This window comes from Festucalex cinctus, chromosome 6 (assembly GCF_051991245.1).
Source record: "Festucalex cinctus isolate MCC-2025b chromosome 6, RoL_Fcin_1.0, whole genome shotgun sequence".
NCBI lineage: Eukaryota > Metazoa > Chordata > Actinopteri > Syngnathiformes > Syngnathidae > Festucalex > Festucalex cinctus.
Window position 1 is genome coordinate 26833550 of NC_135416.1, and position 18673 is coordinate 26852222.

At 39.4% G+C, this 18673-nt stretch overlaps 1 protein-coding gene and 1 long non-coding RNA gene across 5 annotated transcripts in view; one reads left to right on the forward strand and one right to left on the reverse strand.

Annotated features, from left to right (window-relative positions):
* Positions 1–18673, reverse strand: part of LOC144020088 (axin-2-like) — a 371050-nt gene that overhangs the window by 128490 nt on the left and 223887 nt on the right. The window lies entirely within an intron of this gene.
* On the forward strand, positions 2536–5506 carry LOC144020860 (uncharacterized). The gene is made up of 3 exons (XR_013283988.1): positions 2536–2564; positions 2726–2841; positions 4236–5506. It is a non-coding gene; the product is annotated as an uncharacterized LOC144020860 (long non-coding RNA).

The window sequence follows — 18673 nt, forward strand, 5'->3', positions numbered from 1 at the left end:
AATTGAGAAGTAGTTTGTTTAAATCCTGTATTTGAAAAGTGCATTTTCCTGAGTGAAACCAGCAGACTGCGCCTTTAAATGCTGAAAACATCATCTGTGAACGTAACATATTAAATAATCACCAGATTTAAAAGAACTACAGGTATATTTTCTCATTTACACTTTTACTTAGACAAGCATAGGTTAGCCAGGATTCCAAGCATACAAAGTCAGCACCACTTAAAACTACAGCTCGTTGCTTATTTGCTGAGTAGATTCATCTTCAGCTTGTTTTAAAGTTTGAGAACACATGCAAGAACTGACGAAAAATAAATAAATGGTAGTGATGATGCACCATGTGTATGCTATGCTGGTACCTCTCTGGATGCTATTATGGGCTGGACTTAACTGTATGAACCAGAACAAATGTTTTGTTCCCATGGTAATTGGTTGTACAAGTCCACTTTCTATGACAGGTATAAACTTGAACATATGGGAACGCTAGCTGTCACAGACATTGCCGTCTTTATAAAGTCCAGATAAAACATTAACTATGCAGTGTTTTTAGATGCAAAGTGTGTGGGTGGTGCCAATGAGCAGGAGCAAAGATTTGTCTTTCTGTTGCCAATTTAGAAAAATTTTCACTATATTAGGGACTATCCCCAACTCCTTTTCTGACTAACATTTTTGTATTTTTGATGTGTCAGGCATATGTCACAGATATTAGTTTTAAGTAGATAACCTTCCAGCACAAAAAATAACACACACACACAAAAAAAGTTTGATTGCCTCGAAATGCTGGGCAACCAAATGTTTACATTAACGGTACTACCATTTTTAAAAATGATTAATTCTGTTGGACCAGAAGTAAAAAGCAATGCAAAAAGCAATCAGTTGAGAATATATTATTACTTTTGTCATTTATGCATACAAGTTTGAGTGGCTATTGGGCAGGGCTTTTTCCCTTCAATTTTGTATTACTGTGTAACACTGACTAAAATTTTAGCACATCATCTATCAAAGGATGACAGGTTCTTCAAAGGTCACAAATTTCAATTCAAATTTTTATTTCACTCTTTAAAGTAAAAGAAATGTACGGAAGCGTAGAGCTGCCAATGTGGAGTAAACATTTTTGGCTGGCGACTATGTTCGAACATACTCGCAAATATGTTCGAACATACTTGCAAATATGTTCGAACGTATTGAAATATGTTCGAACATACTCGCAAATATGTTCGAACATACTCGCAAATATGTTCGAACATACTCGCAAATATGTTCGAACATACTCGCAAATATGTTCGAACATACTCGCAAATATGTTCGAACATACTCGCAAATACGTTCGAACATACTCGCAAATTTGTTCGAACGTACATGTAGGCTACATGCTACAAAGTTAGCATACCTTCCCATGATGCCACGGCGTATTATTTGCGCATGCGCGAGTGAAAACAAATCCAATTTTTTTAGGCATTTGGGCCACGTTACCAATTCATTAGAAAATTAAGTAGACAAAAAAACAGTGTTTATTCGTAACTTTTACTATTTATTATGTCTGCCGTGCATGATTTAGGTTCGTTATTTTCGCCCCATAATGCAATGCGGTATGACGCTGGCGCACGAGTACCACAGCAATCGATTGGCGGGACAGAGCCTCGCCGACAGGGAAAAGCCAGTAAGTAAACATCGTTTGTTCATATTTTTTTTATGGCTTTATTGTTAAGTCGACCATGCATGATTTCCGTTTGGCCAACTGGTTGAATCGTATGCCAAACGCAGTGGTGACTTTGCCGTGAGCGACAACTTGCCATCTATCTATCGAAGAGAGACAGGAAGAAGGAGCCGCGCACATTGTAAGGCTCGCGGCAATATAACCGATTCACAGCAGCCTACGCATCATGCTAAAATAACTTCTTGACGGGCAAGCTATTGCAATCACGGTAAAATAGCCGTTCACGCCAGGTCAAGAATATATCACGAAATCACAGCTGTTCACGGCTAATTAACACTAGCAGGAGAAGAATTGCCAGTCAAGGCAAAATAACCACAGCCTTATGTTAAGCGCTAACGCTGCCCTCCATTTACCCTCGATTGGAAAACCCCCTTTCTGTCATTTTTGTTCCAAATGTTGAAGGAATATTTTAGGACAGGAGTCACCAAGGTAGTCACCGACCTCATAGGTAGCCTGCTGGCCTTTTCCAAAAATAGTTCACCGGTGATGGGGCATTGCGATTTTCTAGAGATGTTGTATAAGTAATGTTAATGTAAACAATGGTAGATATTTTGAGAAATAAAATGCTGCATATTGCTGTTTATCTGTTGTAAATATTGTGATCAGTGTCTTCACATAAATGAATGTCATGAATTATTAATAGTTTTCACAATTTCAAACAAACCTTTTTAGAATTAATTATTTTTTCAATTATTTCACTGGTTACTCACTGAACCCCTTTTGAATGTATTTGACCAATACCCTACCCCCCCCATAATGCCACAGGGTCTTGGCATGCACAAGTCTGCACAACAGGCACTAATCGGCAATCAGTAGGTAGACGGCACACCAGCACTCCCAACAGAAAAAAGTAAGTGCGTCTATATAAATGGGTATATATTTATATATATATATATATATATATATATATATATATATATATATATATATATATATATATATATATATATATATATATATATACATACATATTTTTATAATGCTGACAATTTCTGAACGTCTCATTGACAGATTAACAGTCGGCAGATAATTGTAAGGAAATGGAGAGCGGAATGGAGGCACTCTGTGCATTCTTGCGACGCCGCAATATTAGCGAGGACAACATAGAAAAAATACAAGATGACAAAGTAGGTTGCCTAAAGATTTAGCTCCATTCACTGTTGCTAAATATTACACACTATGCTCTATAAATATACATAGCTCAACTGTCTTGTTTATGAAAAACATTCTCCAAAGGGCTCTGCCTGTTTTGTGCTCTCGTTCCACACTTTGGCTGAGCCCACATTGATTGTCCCCTCAGCCCAAGAATATTACCCCCAATTCATTTGTGGAATTGTACGGAGCTAGTGCCAGGGTATGGAAAAAAGAAACATGTATTTATTTAGTTATTTTTCTGGGAGAGAGTGTAATCTATACCCACAGTTTAGTAATCTGTACCCACAGTTTAGTAACCTGTACCCACAGTTTACCACATCAATAAGAAACAAAAACGAACATTCAAATATTTAGACAAAAGTTTGATTGTTTTTTTTTTTTTGTTTGTTTGTTTTTTAAACTGGTGTAGTGTGCAGTATGAAACAGGTGAGAAACTCCATGCCATTTTGATTTTGTGGAAATGAGAGCAGGTTAAAATAAGTGTTTTTTTTAACTGTAGACAACGAGGAAACCATGGTCTTCACCAATGCAAAACTGAGAAAACACTGCCATCTTCAGGCCAGAAAATGCAACATGACGTCACGATACAGTTTGTTCTTTGTGTGTTCTTTTTCGTTTCTTATTGAAATGCTAAAAAGTACTTATTAGTGCCCCCCCCCCACCCCGCCACAAAAAAAAAACGTTTTTTTCTTACCCTGTCACCAAAGAGGCTCCGTAGAATTTACCAAAATAAAGGGAAATGACACAATTCTGTGGAATTCCTGTCCCCGTGCTGAAAAAAACTTTACAAGGTTAAAGTATTATTACATATTCCATCCATCCATCTTCTTAACCGCTTGTCCTCACAAGGGTCGCAGGGGCACCGGAGCCTATCCCATTATTTCATATTTCATAATTTATATAGGTGTCATTTCAAAACATGTTTCAAAGTACATGCCCGTGCATCCTTGCAGTTGCCGTTTTTAGCGACCTTCTGCTTGTGTGCAGCAGATTTTGACGTGGCTACAAGCAGTTAATCACAAATCCAGGTGTGGAACAAAAAATTAATACAATTTAAAAAATAATAAAATTGCATTAAACAAGGATTTTGAACAATACGACCCCTACCTTAGATGTTGTGTGAACAATACGACCCCTACCTTAGATGTTGTGAACACGTAGCAGTGTCCATGATTTCACAGTAGCCACAAATGGTCTAAAAAAATAAATCTATTGAATGTGAGACACCTACAACTGCCTTGGTACATACATGTAGTACACCCAGCCTATGCACACAATGTTTAAGATGTTCTGAGTTCATAGTCTACCATTTGCATAGATTTGATAACTCTTGTATTAATAATCTGATTTTTATTTGTTGTGGTAGATAGACATTTCCGTTGTTGAAATGATGGAAGACCGCACCTTGGCTACTTACATTCCTGTCTATGGGGAAGATTTTGTCTTGAGTATCAAAGAAAAGGTCAGAAGGACACACAAAGGCAATCACTACTTGAAAAGCTCAGACGAAAGATGACGACTAACAACGCCTTGGATGAGTGTGACGAGGGAGAACCTGGACCATCTTTCAAACATGCACGACCACATATGAGACGTAATAAGATTGCTGCTAGACAAACAAGGAAAGTGGAACTCGGATGGATACATGAGGGGAAACAACAACGAAAGAATCAAGGAGGAGGGACAAGGAAACTTGATATGCCAAAGGACTCAAAAAAAGCGGATATCTTACAAAGAGCACTGGAACTTTTCTTTCCAAATGGGACTTCTAAAAAGGGGAAATTAGAAGAATTTTGCTCTGATATCTTAGACTATCAAGTAGACGCGGTACTGGATGAAGATGTTAGTGTAGGGGAACTTTATTCTGTGCTAAAGATGGGAATGCTAAGGTTCTACCTCTGCACAAAAGTAAAAGAATCCACCAACTCTGTCCTCACTGAGCCAGAGGGAGAACACACTGAGCCAATGGAGGACACTCAACCAGATGGTGAAAATGTATCATTATCATCTAGTACATCTGAAGTCATCATAGGGGCCTGTGCAGATGAACCTTTACCGTTCCATCTAGATGATACTGTCCCTATGTTGGAAAGTGAAGAAGAGGAGCACAGTGAGCCAAACGAGGACACTCAACGAGGTGCTCAGACAGTATTATTATCATCATCTAGTACCTCCGAAGTCATCATAGGGGCTCACGTAGCTGAACCTTTGTCGTTCCAGCTAGATGTTACTGTCCCTATTTCAGAAAATGATGAGAGTCATGTGATTGGGAGTATCCCTGCAGCTACCTCTGACTCATTCATTATCATCGAACCATATTCCTCAAGTGAGCCAACTGCAAGTACCAGTGAGCAGAATGATGTGGTAATGGCAAGTGCTACTTTTTCTCATGCTGAAACAAATGCCAGCTCTGATCTCACAATAGGCCAACTCACCAATGTCCACATTAAAATTCATAGAACAAATCTTATGGATGAATTAATTGCACAGTTCATAAATCCAAATCTCCTAAAGTGGCCTCTCACATTCGGCTACATCAATGAGAGAGGAGCAGATGCCGCTGGAGTCTCTCGAGATGTTTACTCTGCATTTTGGACTGAATTCTATGACTATGCGACTGAAGGGCAAGACATGCAAGTTCCAATACTCTCTGCCAAGAGGAAGGAAGAGGAATGGAAATCTATTGGCCGCATCCTGATTAAAGGGTTTCAGGACCATGGTTATTTCCCTTGTAGACTTGCAAAAGCATTCACAGTAGCTTTGCTGTTTGGTGAAATATCTGTCACACCAGACTTGCTGTTTGAGTCCTTTCTATTATACATCAGCAAGGAAGAACAAGATCTTGTGAACAAGGCTTTACAAGAGGAGCTTAACGATGAAGAGGAGGAGGATATGATTGACTTTTTAGATCGGATGGGAGCCAAGTCTATCCCAGGAAAAGACAACTTGAAAGCTGCACTTTTAAGTGTTGCTCACAAGCTGATGATCCAACAGCCAAAATATGCTCTTGATAAAATGTCAGTGGTTGTGGGTCCAGAGCTCAGGCAGTCTTTTGGTAGTGTGGACAGTCTTGAACAAATCTATGAAAATGTGAAGCCCACCACAAAGAAAGTTCTGAAGTTGTTGGAAGCTTCTCCCTCTACACAAGCAGAGCATCAAAGTCTCCGGTACTTGCAACAATATATCAGAGGACTCGATCAACGTGGCCTTCAAAGGTTTTTGAGGTTTACCACAGGTTCAGATGCACTCTGTGTTGGTAAAATAGGAATATTGTTTACCCCTTTGGATGGAGTTGCGCGTAGACCAATTGCTCACACATGCGGGCCTACCATGGAACTGCCCTGGACATACACGGCCTTCCCAGAGTTAAGGGTGGAATTTGATCATATCCTCAGTAGTGAAAGCTGCTATGTTTTGGATATAGCATAGAGGAAAAAAACATAACTGTCATTTCTGAAGCACTTCAAATGTTTGCTTTTTATAGCATATTTCTAAAATAGTTCGCTTCATCAGGTTTACCATGCTACATGTTGCACAATGTTTAATAGTTTATACATATTGTTGTGTGAGAACATTTAGTCAATTATTGCACTTTAAATATTTTTGATAAAAGAAATATATTTTTCTTTCAAGTATTTTATTTCAATAATGCTCAATTTCTGAACTGTTCCATGAGTGCACTGGAAATATTTTTGTTAAAAGAAATATATTTTGCTTTGGACAAGTATTTTTATTTATTTTTTTTAAAAACAGCAGATTTTATTGCTCAATTTCTGAACTGTTCCATGAGTGCACTGGAAATATTTTTGTTAAAAGAAATATATTTGGCTTTGGACAAGTATTTTTATTTTTCAAAACAGCAGATTTTATTGCTCAATTTCTGACCTGCTCGATGAGTGCACTGGAAATATTTTTGATAAAAGAAATAATTTTCTTCGAAGTTTTTTTCTCTCTCTCTCTCTCTCTCTCTCAAAACATTGTATTGATTGTATTGCACAATTACTGAAATGTTCCTTAAGTGCTACTTTACCTTCTCAAAGGGGGGGGGTCTTCATAAATAAACGCTTTTCAAGAATTTGGTGGCGTTTAAGTTGTGATAGCAAACTTGGTGTCCAACAACCCTCAGTGGGGAAACTTTAATATGAGGGGGGTGGGGAAACATGACACCACTAGTTTTGAGTCTACAATATTGTAATCACAGTGTTGTGTAAACTAAAATTTAAAAATCATGTTTCAACATAGGCGGCACGGTACTCGAGTGGTTAGCACGTCCGCTTCCCAGTTCTGAGGTGTCCGGTTCGAGTCCAGGCTCGGACCTTCCTGGGTGGAGTTTGCATGTTCTCCCCGTGCCCGCGTGGGTCTTCTCCGGGTACTCCGGTCTCCTCCCACATTCCAAAGACATGCATGGCAGGTTAATTGGGCGCTCCGAATTTTCCCTAGATGTGCTTGTGAGTGTGGATGGTTGTTCGTCTCTGTGTGCCCTGCGATTGGCTGGCAACCAGTCCAGGGTGTCCCCCGCCTGCTGCCCAGAGCCAGCTGAGATGGGCGCCAGCAGCCCCCGCGACCCTTGTAAGGAATGAGCGGTCAAGAAAATGGATGGATGGATGGATGTTTCAACATAGTCGGTATTAAAATAAAATGCTTAAAACATGTATGGTGACCTAGGGCTGGGAGATATATCCAAATACGTATCAATTTTTTTTTTCTTCTTCAATTTATGTCAATTACGATTTTAATCAAATTAAGTCCAACAAACATTTAAAGGAAACATCCATCCATCCATTTTCTTGACCGCTTATTCCTCACAAGGGTCGCGGGGGTTGCTGGCGCCTATCCCAGCCGGCTTTGGGCAGTAGGCCGGAGACACCCTGGACTGGTTGCCAACCAATCGCAGGGCACACAGAGACAAACAACCATCCACACTCACACGCACACCTAGGGACAATTCGGAGCGCCCAATTAACCTGCCATGCATGTCTTTGGAATGTGGGAGGAGACCGGAGTACCCGGAGAAGACCCACGCGGGCACGGGGAGAACACGCAAACTCCACCCAGGAAGGCCGGAGCCTGGACTCGAACCGGAGTCCTCAGAACTGGGAGACGGACATGCTATTTAAAGGAAACATTTATTCAAAAATAATTCTTGTGCAAAACGTTCAGACAACTGTAATGTATAGGCTACCGATTCTAAATTGTTTAACAAACAATAGTTTGTGCTTAAATGCCACAATGAAGTAGTTGGTAACTATTGTAAACATCTTTTAAACCACCCATCCAACATTCTGGCACTTGTGCAAAATTACAATGCAAAAACATTTTAATGTATTCATGTAACAGAACACAAGAACAACATTTAATAAACCAGCAGACAAAACTTAATGTCACAATTTAATTTGGATTGGATTTTTTTTTAAATTATGTATTGAATTAATTTGATTTTTTTTTTTAATTCGATTTGACTGTGTCTTATTTCAGAGATTATTGCGTATGTAAGTTCTTAAAAATAGGTACAGCTCAATTGCCTCATCGGGTGTGGATGGGGCACGAAGGAAGTGGTCTGACATCAACTGACAGGATAAAGTGAATACTGTCTCATCACAGGGGTAAGGTCCTCGTTGTGTGCACTGTGCTTTGCAAGTTTGTATTGCGTGATATGGTACATGTTTGAGATGGTCTTCCACCCCAAAAAGCTGAGGAAGCCTGTACATCATGTACGGCCGGCCACTGGGTGCAACTGCATTCCTGCTTTTGCGGATGATGTGGGTGTTCCAGAGGTGAGAAACGCGCTGGAGTTCGCTCTGAGACAGTAGACACACAAACAAGTTGGTAAAATGAACACGCCTTTCCAATATGCATATTACATGGGACAATATTGATATTTTTTCTAATATATTGTGCAGCCCTAGTTCTAGCATCTACTGATACCAACCAATACTGCAAAACTTTCTCAAAAGTATACAGGACTGTCTTAGAAATTTAGAATATTGTGATAAGGTCCTTTATTTTCTGTAATGCAATTAAATAAGAAAAAATGTGATACATTCTGGATTCATTACAAATCAACTGAAATATTGCAAGCCTTTTATTGTTTCAATATTGCTGATTATGACATTATTTTTTTTACTTGGTCTGAGGAAATATTCTTATTTTTGAGATAAGGTTATTTGAGTTTTCTTAAACTGTAAGCCATAATCAGCAATATTAAAATAATCAGCAATATTAAAATAATAAAAGGCTTGCAATATTTCAGTTGATTTGTAATGAATCCAGAATATATGACATTTTAGTTTTTTTTTAATTGCATTATAGAAAATAATGGACTTTATCACAATATTCTAATTTTCTAAGACAGTCCTGTATTGACATAATTTGTCTCTGTAGCAAACTAGTCTATAGTGAGTTAAAAAAAAAGTGAGTGGTCCCTCTGCAAACGAGATATTGCATCCGATCTCAGAGTTTTCCAAATGTAAACTGAAATTTAAAAAACCTTCAGCAAAGTTTACTGGTATTTTCTACTAGTTTAGTACTGAATTGTAAGGTTTGGAGCTTTTGGTATTAGTGAAACCTGTGTTTTTATACGATTGACAGTAAAAAGCTTCGTATTGGACATTGCAAGCCGATATCTGATACTGTATTGTTTCCAAGTACACCAATATTTAAAATAATTAATCAAATACACACCTCAATGATATTTAGACAGGTGAAAAGAATCAGTTGCTTATCCAAGGAGTCACCAGTGAACTCATCAGAATCCTTAAGTTTCTGAAAAGCATTTATCCAGAACTGGGCATGATGTCGTCTTATGAAAGCCCACCAGCTCTCGATGCGTTGATTGTGTGTGCTGGAGCCATAGATGAAACAATTTCTTGCATAATTGTCATCATGTTCAAGACGCAAAAAACGCTGCATGTCTTCCATAATCCCATTTTCAGTCCCCATGTCAGCACGGATCCTTGCTGCTGTACCACCCTTTTCTTCAACTTCTGAAATAAAATATCCAGCAATAACTCTGGGATTGCTGTTGGTTGAGTATGCATGAAGCCAGATAATCATTCTAGAAAATCCATCTACTGCACCGTTAACACAAACACCATAGGGTTTCAGCTTGTCATAGGAATCTACATGCCAGATGAAGTTTGGGCCAGGGTTGCAATATAGGCGTCTTTGCAGTCGATTTCGTTGTCTAAGCTGTACACCTTGGGGATCTATAATGCCCAGTAAATGTCTGATGGTGTTCTGGGAAACAGTAAATCCCTCCTGTATGCACCAAAGGTGTTGCAGTTTGTATCCCTGAAGCTGACCATACGTTTCCATCTGGTTCATAAGGAATAATGCAACATCAAGAACATCACTTCTGTTTTTCCTTCGATAAAGCCGTAGTCGCGACAGGATCCTTCTTAATGTCCGAAGGCTCATGTGAATTCCATGAAGAGAGAAAAGTGAAATCAAAATTTCTTTATGATTAAGTCCCAATAAGAAATATGTCTTCAGCAAGTCATCCATATGCTCCTGTTCATTGTCCATGTTGAGAATATTTGTAATCCTAATTCTTTCACACCTGTAAAACATAAAAACAAAGTTACTTGGTTTGCCAGCCAGAGGGGGACATGCAACACATAAGTTCACAGGAACAAATACAAAATGTGCCATGAAGTTCTGAGTGTTGAGCCGCTCCATTACTATGGTGTGTGCTGTCTGAAGGGCAGGACCACCACTATTAGGATATGAAATTGGTCTAAAACAGGAAAAGCATGGAATCAGACTTGCCAGGTAAGAATCAGCTTACTGTTGTAACATCATAACAGGGTATTCTTCAGTTAGTTGTAATTCTATTATTATTATTATTATTATTTTACTACAATACTCTATAGAGAAACTGTGAATAAAGCACATACATGAAAACATGCCATCCCATGAGACATGATTATCATGTACAGTACTGTATTAACAGTTTAGTGTAAAGTTTTGGCAGTGATCATTTTAGCGTGACTGGCAACTCGCTACTAGCGTTATTGTGCCTTGAACGTCTCTAATTGGTCAATCGCCGGAGCGATGTATTCTTGACCTGGCGTGAACGGCTATTTTACCGTGATTGCAATAGCTTGCCCGTCAAGAAGTTATTTTAGCATGATGCGTAGGCTGCTGTGAATCGGTTATATTGCCGCGAGCCTTACAATGTGCGCGGCTCCTTCTTCCTGTCTCTCTTCGATAGATAGATGGCGAGTTGTCGCTCACGGCAAAGTCACCACTGCGTTTGGCATACGATTCAACCAGTTGGCCAAACGGAAATCATGCATGGTCGACTTAACAATAAAGCCATAAAAAAAATATGAACAAACGATGTTTACTTACTGGCTTTTCCCTGTCGGCGAGGCTCTGTCCCGCCAATCGATTGCTGTGGTACTCGTGCGCCAGCGTCATACCGCATTGCATTATGGGGCCAAAATAACGAACCTAAATCATGCACGGCAGACATAATAAATAGTAAAAGTTACGAATAAACACTGTTTTTTTGTCTACTTAATTTTCTAATGAATTGGTAACGTGGCCCAAATGCCTAAAAAAATTGGATTTGTTTTCACTCGCGCATGCGCAAATAATACCCCGTGGCATCATGGGAAGGTATGCTAACTTTGTAGCATGTAGCCTACATGTACGTTCGAACATATTTGCGAGTATGTTCGAACATATTTGCGAGTATGTTCGAACATATTTGCGAGTATGTTCGAACATATTTGCGAGTATGTTCGAACATATTTGCGAGTATGTTCGAACATATTTCAATACGTTCGAACATATTTGCGAGTATGTTCGAACATAGTCGCCAGCCAAAAATGTTTACTCCACATTGGCAGCTCTACGCTTCCGTAGAAATGAAAGGGGACAGAAACAAAGTAAAACTTATGTCTGCCCCTGATAAAAACAAATAAATAAATGAACACGAAATGAATAACAGGGAGCATTGAAGACGATGTCAGTGTAAAAATACGACAAAATAATTCAACTGCCTTCTGCTATATATATTTTTGCAGTAATTGCTTTTATACATTACAAATGTGACTCGTTCCGGCATGTTGGCTTCTTATATGGAGGATATTAGACAGTTGGACTTTATTTGTCCATTTTGAGATTTCTCCACAAATAGCCTCCTTGAGGTCTCTGGTTTAATTTCCAAGCTGCATAAATGTCCAAATTGTAATAGAAGTGTATGAAAATAAGCAATTATTAGACAGTATACCTCGTAACTAGGGGGCATGTTTTTAGCGTAGCAGCTAGCTAACGCCGCGTCTTGCGCAACTGATTAAAACCAACCCGAATTTCCTAGCCTCAAACGTAATTCACTCTCTATAAGTGTTGTGAGGATAAGCGGATCTGCTAATGGATGGATGGATGGATGGACATAGCAACCAAAAAATTCAAAATACACCATTCAGCACGAAAGTGAACACAACAGTCATCCTACCGTAAGGAGCAGAAGCTATCCCAATAAACATCCGACGTCCAGTGGACCTCCCGATCATGTCCGTATCGCGTCGGCTGGTCGTGGACCTCATTTCTACGTCCACATGACCGCCAAAATTGGTTGACTTTTGACGTGTAACCATGGCCTTATATGGACGTTGATATGACGTCCCATTCTCACCATGTTTGTACTTTGTACATATGCACCCCAAAAAAATATATACGCTGCATTATGTTTTTTTTTTTTTTCGTTAATAAAAAAAAAAAAACACGAATTTGTATTTTAGTGTTTTTTTTGGTTTGTTTGTTTTTTTGTGACTCGAAACTTCGACGCATATGTTGGAAATTCATTCTATCTTGCGTGTGGTGTATATAGTGCATATTGTGCATATACACAGCTCAGCTCACCAGCAAGGGGTAGGGGTGGGGGTGGGGGGGTTGCGGCGCAATGCACATGCCTAGTCTGCTGGAAATAAGAAGACGAAGAATAAGACTCGCGCAAGTGTATTCAGGAACAGACAGGAAGTGGTCCTGCTGAGCGGCTCAAGGTAAGTTTGTCCTTTTCTTTTCTTATACCCACATTTATACTTTTCGTTTCAATGCTGTATTGTGATGTGATCTGTCACTATACTCGCAATGACTGAGGACCTGCTGAGCTCCGTTTTTCTTTCCTTTATTCTTCTTTTTTTTTTCTTTCAAACGTGTCGGCTGGAGTCTATGACTGCGGTCAAGCCAGCCGCCACTCAAAAAGACGAAGTCAAGCCAGCCGCCCCAACGATTGTTAATACTGTGCATTACGGTAACATGCCGCCGTGCCCCTGCGCTGGCCACCTTCAAAATAAAAGCTACTCAACACCTGGTTTAGGGTTTAAAATAAAGAATCATAAAAAAATAACGGTTTGTTATTCCAGACCCAGACCAGTTCTAAGGGACACTACACCACCCCAGGTATCCAGCCAAAGTACTTTCAACAAAATCTGATGTTGCATTTCAAAATAAAACTCATTTGAACATTGCAATCTCGACTATAATCCCTGATTTCAAAAAATCATTAAAAATTCATGGTTTGTTATCCCAGGACCAGACCAGTTCTAGGGGACACTACACCACCCCAGGTATCCAACCAAAGTACTTTGAACAAAATCTGATGTTGCATTTCAAAATAAAACTCATTTGAAAAGTTACATCTCGACTATAATCCCTGATTTAAAAAAATCATTAAAAATTCATGGTTTGTTATCCCAGGACCAGACCAGTTCTAAGGGACACGACACCATCCCAGGTATCCAGCCAAAGTACTTTGAACAAAATCTGATGTTGCATTTCAAAATAAAACTCATTTGAAAATTGCAATCTCGACTATAATCCCTGATTTCAAAAAATCATTAAAAATTCATGGTTTGTTATCCCAGGACCAGACCAGTTCTAGGGGACACTACACCACCCCAGGTATCCCGCCAAAGTACTTTGAACAAAATCTGATGTTGCATTTCAAAATAAAACTCATTTGAAAATTGCAATCTCGACTATAATCCCTGATTTAAAAAAATCATTAAAAATTCATGGTTTGTTATCCCAGGACCAGACCAGTTCTAGGGGACACTACACCACCCCAGGTATCCAACCAAAGTACTTTGAACAAAATCTGATGTTGCATTTCAAAATAAAACTCATTTGAAAATTGCAATCTCGACTATAATCCCTGATTTCAAAAAATCATTAAAAATTCATGGTTTGTTATCCCAGGACCAGACCAGTTCTAAGGGACACTACACCACCCCAGGTATCCCGCCAAAGTACTTTGAACAAAATCTGATATTGCATTTCAAAATAAAACTCATTTGAAAAGTTACATTTCGACTATTATTGTTGATTTAAAAAAATCATTAAAAATTCATGGTTTGTTATCCCAGGACCAGACCAGTTCTAGGGGACACTACACCACCCCAGGTATCCAGCCAAACTACTTTGAACAAAATCTGATGTTGCATTTCAAAATAAAACTCATTTGAAAAGTTACATCTCGACTATTATTGTTGATTTAAAAAAATCATTAAAAATTCATGGTTTGTTTTCCCAGGACCAGACCAGTTCTAAGGGACACGACACCATCCCAGGTATCCAGCCAAAGTACTTTGAACAAAATCTGATGTTGCATTTCAAAATAAAACTCATTTGAACATTGCAATCTCGACTTAATAGTCGCAATGAGTTTTATTTTGAAATGCAACATCAGATTTTGTTCAAAGTACTTTGGCTGGATACCTGGGATGGTGTCGTGTCCCTTAGAACTGGTCCGGTCCTGGGATAACAAACCATGAATTTTTAATGATTTTTTGAAATCAACAATAATAGTCGAGATTTAAATTTTCAAATGGGTTTTATTTTGAAATGCAACATCAGATTTTGTTCAAAGTACTTTGGCGGGATACCTGGGGTGGTGTAGTGTCCCCTAGACCTGGTCTGGTCCTGGGATAACAAACCATGAATTTTTAATGATTTTTTGAAATCAGCAATAATAGTCGAGATTTAAATTTTCAAATGAGTTTCATTTTGAAATGCAACATCAGATTTTGTTCAAAGTAGTTTGGCTGGATACCTGGGGTGGTGTAGTGTCCCCTAGAACTGGTCTGGTCCTGGGATAACAAACCATGAATTTTTAATGATTTTTTGAAATCAGGGATTATAGTTGAGATTGCAATTTTCAAATGAGTTTTATTTTGAAATGCAACATCAGATTTTGTTCAAAGTACTTTGGCGGGATACCTGGGGTGGTGTAGTGTCCCTTAGAACTGGTCTGGTCCTGGGATAACAAACCATGAATTTTTAATGATTTTTTGAAATCAGGGAATATAGTCGAGATTGCAATTTTCAAATGAGTTTTATTTTGAAATGCAACATCAGATTTTGTTCAAAGTACTTTGGTTGGATACCTGGGGTGGTGTAGTGTCCCTTAGAACTGGTCTGGTCCTGGGATAACAAACCATGAATTTTTAATGATTTTTTTAAATCAGGGATTATAGTCGAGATTGCAATTTTCAAATGAGTTTTATTTTGAAATGCAACATCAGATTTTGTTCAAAGTACTTTGGCGGGATACCTGGGGTGCTGTAGTGTCCCTCAGAACTAGTCTGGTACTGGGATAACAAACCATGAATTTTTAATGATTTTTTGAAATCAGGGATTATAGTCGAGATGTAACTTTTCAAATGAGTTTTATTTTGAAATGCAACATCAGATTTTGTTCAAAGTACTTTGGCGGGATACCTGGGGTGCTGTAGTGTCCCCTAGAACTGTTTTGGTACTGGGATAACAAACCATGAATTTGTAATGATTTTTTGAAATCAGGGATTATAGTCGAGATTGCAATGTTCAAATGAGTTTTATTTTGAAATCCAACATCAGATTTTGTTCAAAGTACTTTGGTTGGATACCTGGGGTGGAGTAGTGTCCCTTAGAACTGGTCTGGTTCTGGAATAACAAACCGTTGTTTTTTTATGATTCTTTATTTTAAACCATAAACCAGGTGTTGCTCAGCTTTTATTTTGAAGGTGGCCAACGCAGGGGCACGTCGGCACGTTACCGTAATGCACAGTATTAACAATCGTTGGGGCGGCTGGCTTGACTTCGTCTTTTCGAGTGGCGGCTGGCCTGACCGCAGTGTGCTGCTATGCTAGGTGCTCGGAGCTGTCACACGGACGCCACTTCTTGTCCGTTGCCACTGTTTATATGTTTCTAAATTGGTAAAGTATTTATTCACCTCTTCATATGCTCTCCATCTCAGATGTATGCTAAAGCAGTGTGGAAGGCGGAGGGCAAAGAAGTGGAGGGCACGGTGCCATTCATCTGGACCGAGCTATATGGCCGTAGCAATTCACATTGTCATGGTTCGGTGGAGTTGGGTTTTTGTTTGTATTTTGGGTGTTCATGTTCTCTTTTGTCTAGTTAGTGTTTTTGATATGTTCTTGTCTTATCATGCGAAACTATGCCCACCTTTTTCCCTGCCCATGTGTTGACCAATCAGTGCCCTCACCCAGCTGTATCTTGTTGAGTCAATCAGTGTGAGTATATGTATAGAGCAGGCATGTCAAACATACGGCCCGCGGGCCGGACCCGGCCCGTTGGATGATTTTATCCGGCCCGTCATAAATTTCTGAGTATATAAAAAAAAAAAGCGAGTCAATAGCTCATTTCTATCAAAAGTTATGATTTTTTAAAATAAATACAAACCAAATGCTCGCTCCGGCCGCTAGAGGGCAGTAAAAGAGCTCACGTCCAGCATGCGGCACTGACACGAGTTCGTACCAGGAAATAAACATTCGCAACGTGATGTGTCCAACTAGAAATTAACCGGTAAGCTTGCTTCACCATTCACCACTACTACTAAACAAGTTATCGGTCAACACACCCTTCCCAAAATGGCACTGTCAAAAAAAAGAAAAGTAGACACGGAGTGCAGGGTTTTCCAGGAAAAATGGACTGAGAATTATTTATTCACAGAAGTGAATGCAAAACCAGTGTGCTTGGTTTGTAATCAGCAAGTTGCAGTGTTCAAAGAGTTTAATATTCGGCGCCACTACGAGACTCATCATAAAGACAAGTATGACGACTTGAAAGGACAAATAAGAAAAGACGAGATAAAAAAATTGGTCGCTCGTCTGAAGAAACAGCAGTCTGCTTTTACGCGCAGCCGCGATATCGCTGATGGGGCTGTAAGAGCCAGCTACATTATTGCCAACGAGCTGGTGCAGGCATCCAAGCCATTTGCTGATGGGGAGTTTGTAAAAACATGCATGCTGAAGGCTGCAGAAGTCGTGTGCCCTGAAAAGAGACTGGCCTTTGCCAATATTAGTCTAACGAGGAACACTGTCGCAAAACACTGCAAATGGACCATGTTATGAGCGTGGTTGTGAAAACTGTCAATTTCATCAGAGCTCGCGGTCTAAATCACCGCCAGTTTGACTCATTTCTCAGTGATCATGACATTCATGCTGGCCTACCATACCACACTGACGTGCGCTGGTTAAGCAGAGGTGCAGTACTCAAGCGCTTCTTTGAGCTACGAGGCGAAATTGGACAGTTCATGGAGAAGAAGGGACGCCCAGTAAAGGAACTTCAATGCAAGGAATGGGTGCAGGATCTTGCCTTCATGGTTGATATTACGCAACACTTGAATACACTTAACACTACATTGCAGGGCCGTAATAGAGTTGTCACTCAATATTACGACAGCATAAGTGCGTTCAAGATGAAACTGTCGCTGTGGGAGACGCAGCTATCCAGCGGTGACACCACGCACTTCTCATGTCTCACAGCTGTGCGTCCGAAGGCACCGGATCGTCCCGATTTGGATAAATATAAAGACAACATAACAGATTTTCTGCGAGAGTTTGAGCGGAGGTTTCAGGTTTTCAGTGAACTTGAGAACAAATTCGGCTTTTTTCGCTCGCCATTTACAGTGAAGCCTTCTGATGTGCCAGCTGACATTCAGCTCGAGCTTATTGACTTGCAGTGCGATTCCGCTATGAAGGATAAATTTGGGTCCGTGGGATTGGATACGTTTTATCAGTATCTTGTGCCAAGTTACCCCAAATTAACAGCCATGGCTGCAAAAGGTCTCTCCATGTTTGGGACTACTTATCTTTGTGAACAGGTTTTCTCCGTGATGAACAATAATAAAACAAAGCAGCGCTCAAGGTTAACAAATGAACACTTGAATCACATTGTTAAATGTGCTGCTACTCAGGATTTGAAACCTGATATCGATGCACTTGTAAAGGCAAAAAGATGCCAAGTTTCAGGAGCCAGCAGCAGCAAGTAGACTGCAGGAGTGCAGTGAGAGAGAGAAAAAAGTGTGATGACACGACATTTGTTTGCACTCATGAATACAGATCATTAAAAATAAGATTAATCTGGTTTCATATTAAAGACAATTAATATTGTGCAGTATATTCTCAGCTTCAGTAGGCCCAGCCTAGTAGTTTGAGCTGATGTAGTCTAATCTTATTGCCCATGCACTGCTAAAACTTTTATTTTGTATTTTTATTTATTATTATATATTTTTATTTATTATTATTTCAAAGCAGTATGACAATTAAGGCAAAACATTTGTTTTCATAGCTCCCACTTGAGTTTGTTTAGTGTGGTGAGTTGGTTCAGGTGTAAAACTGCATTCACTCAACTGTTAAAATAAACCAGTTGTTAACACATTCAATGCCAAACATGAAAATCATTTTTTTTCTCCATTGTTTGTGAATAAATGTGTTGTGCTTAGAAAAGATCCCTTGTCATCCGTGATTATAATATGTAGGGTAGGCTACAAATGTAGGCTGAATGATAAAG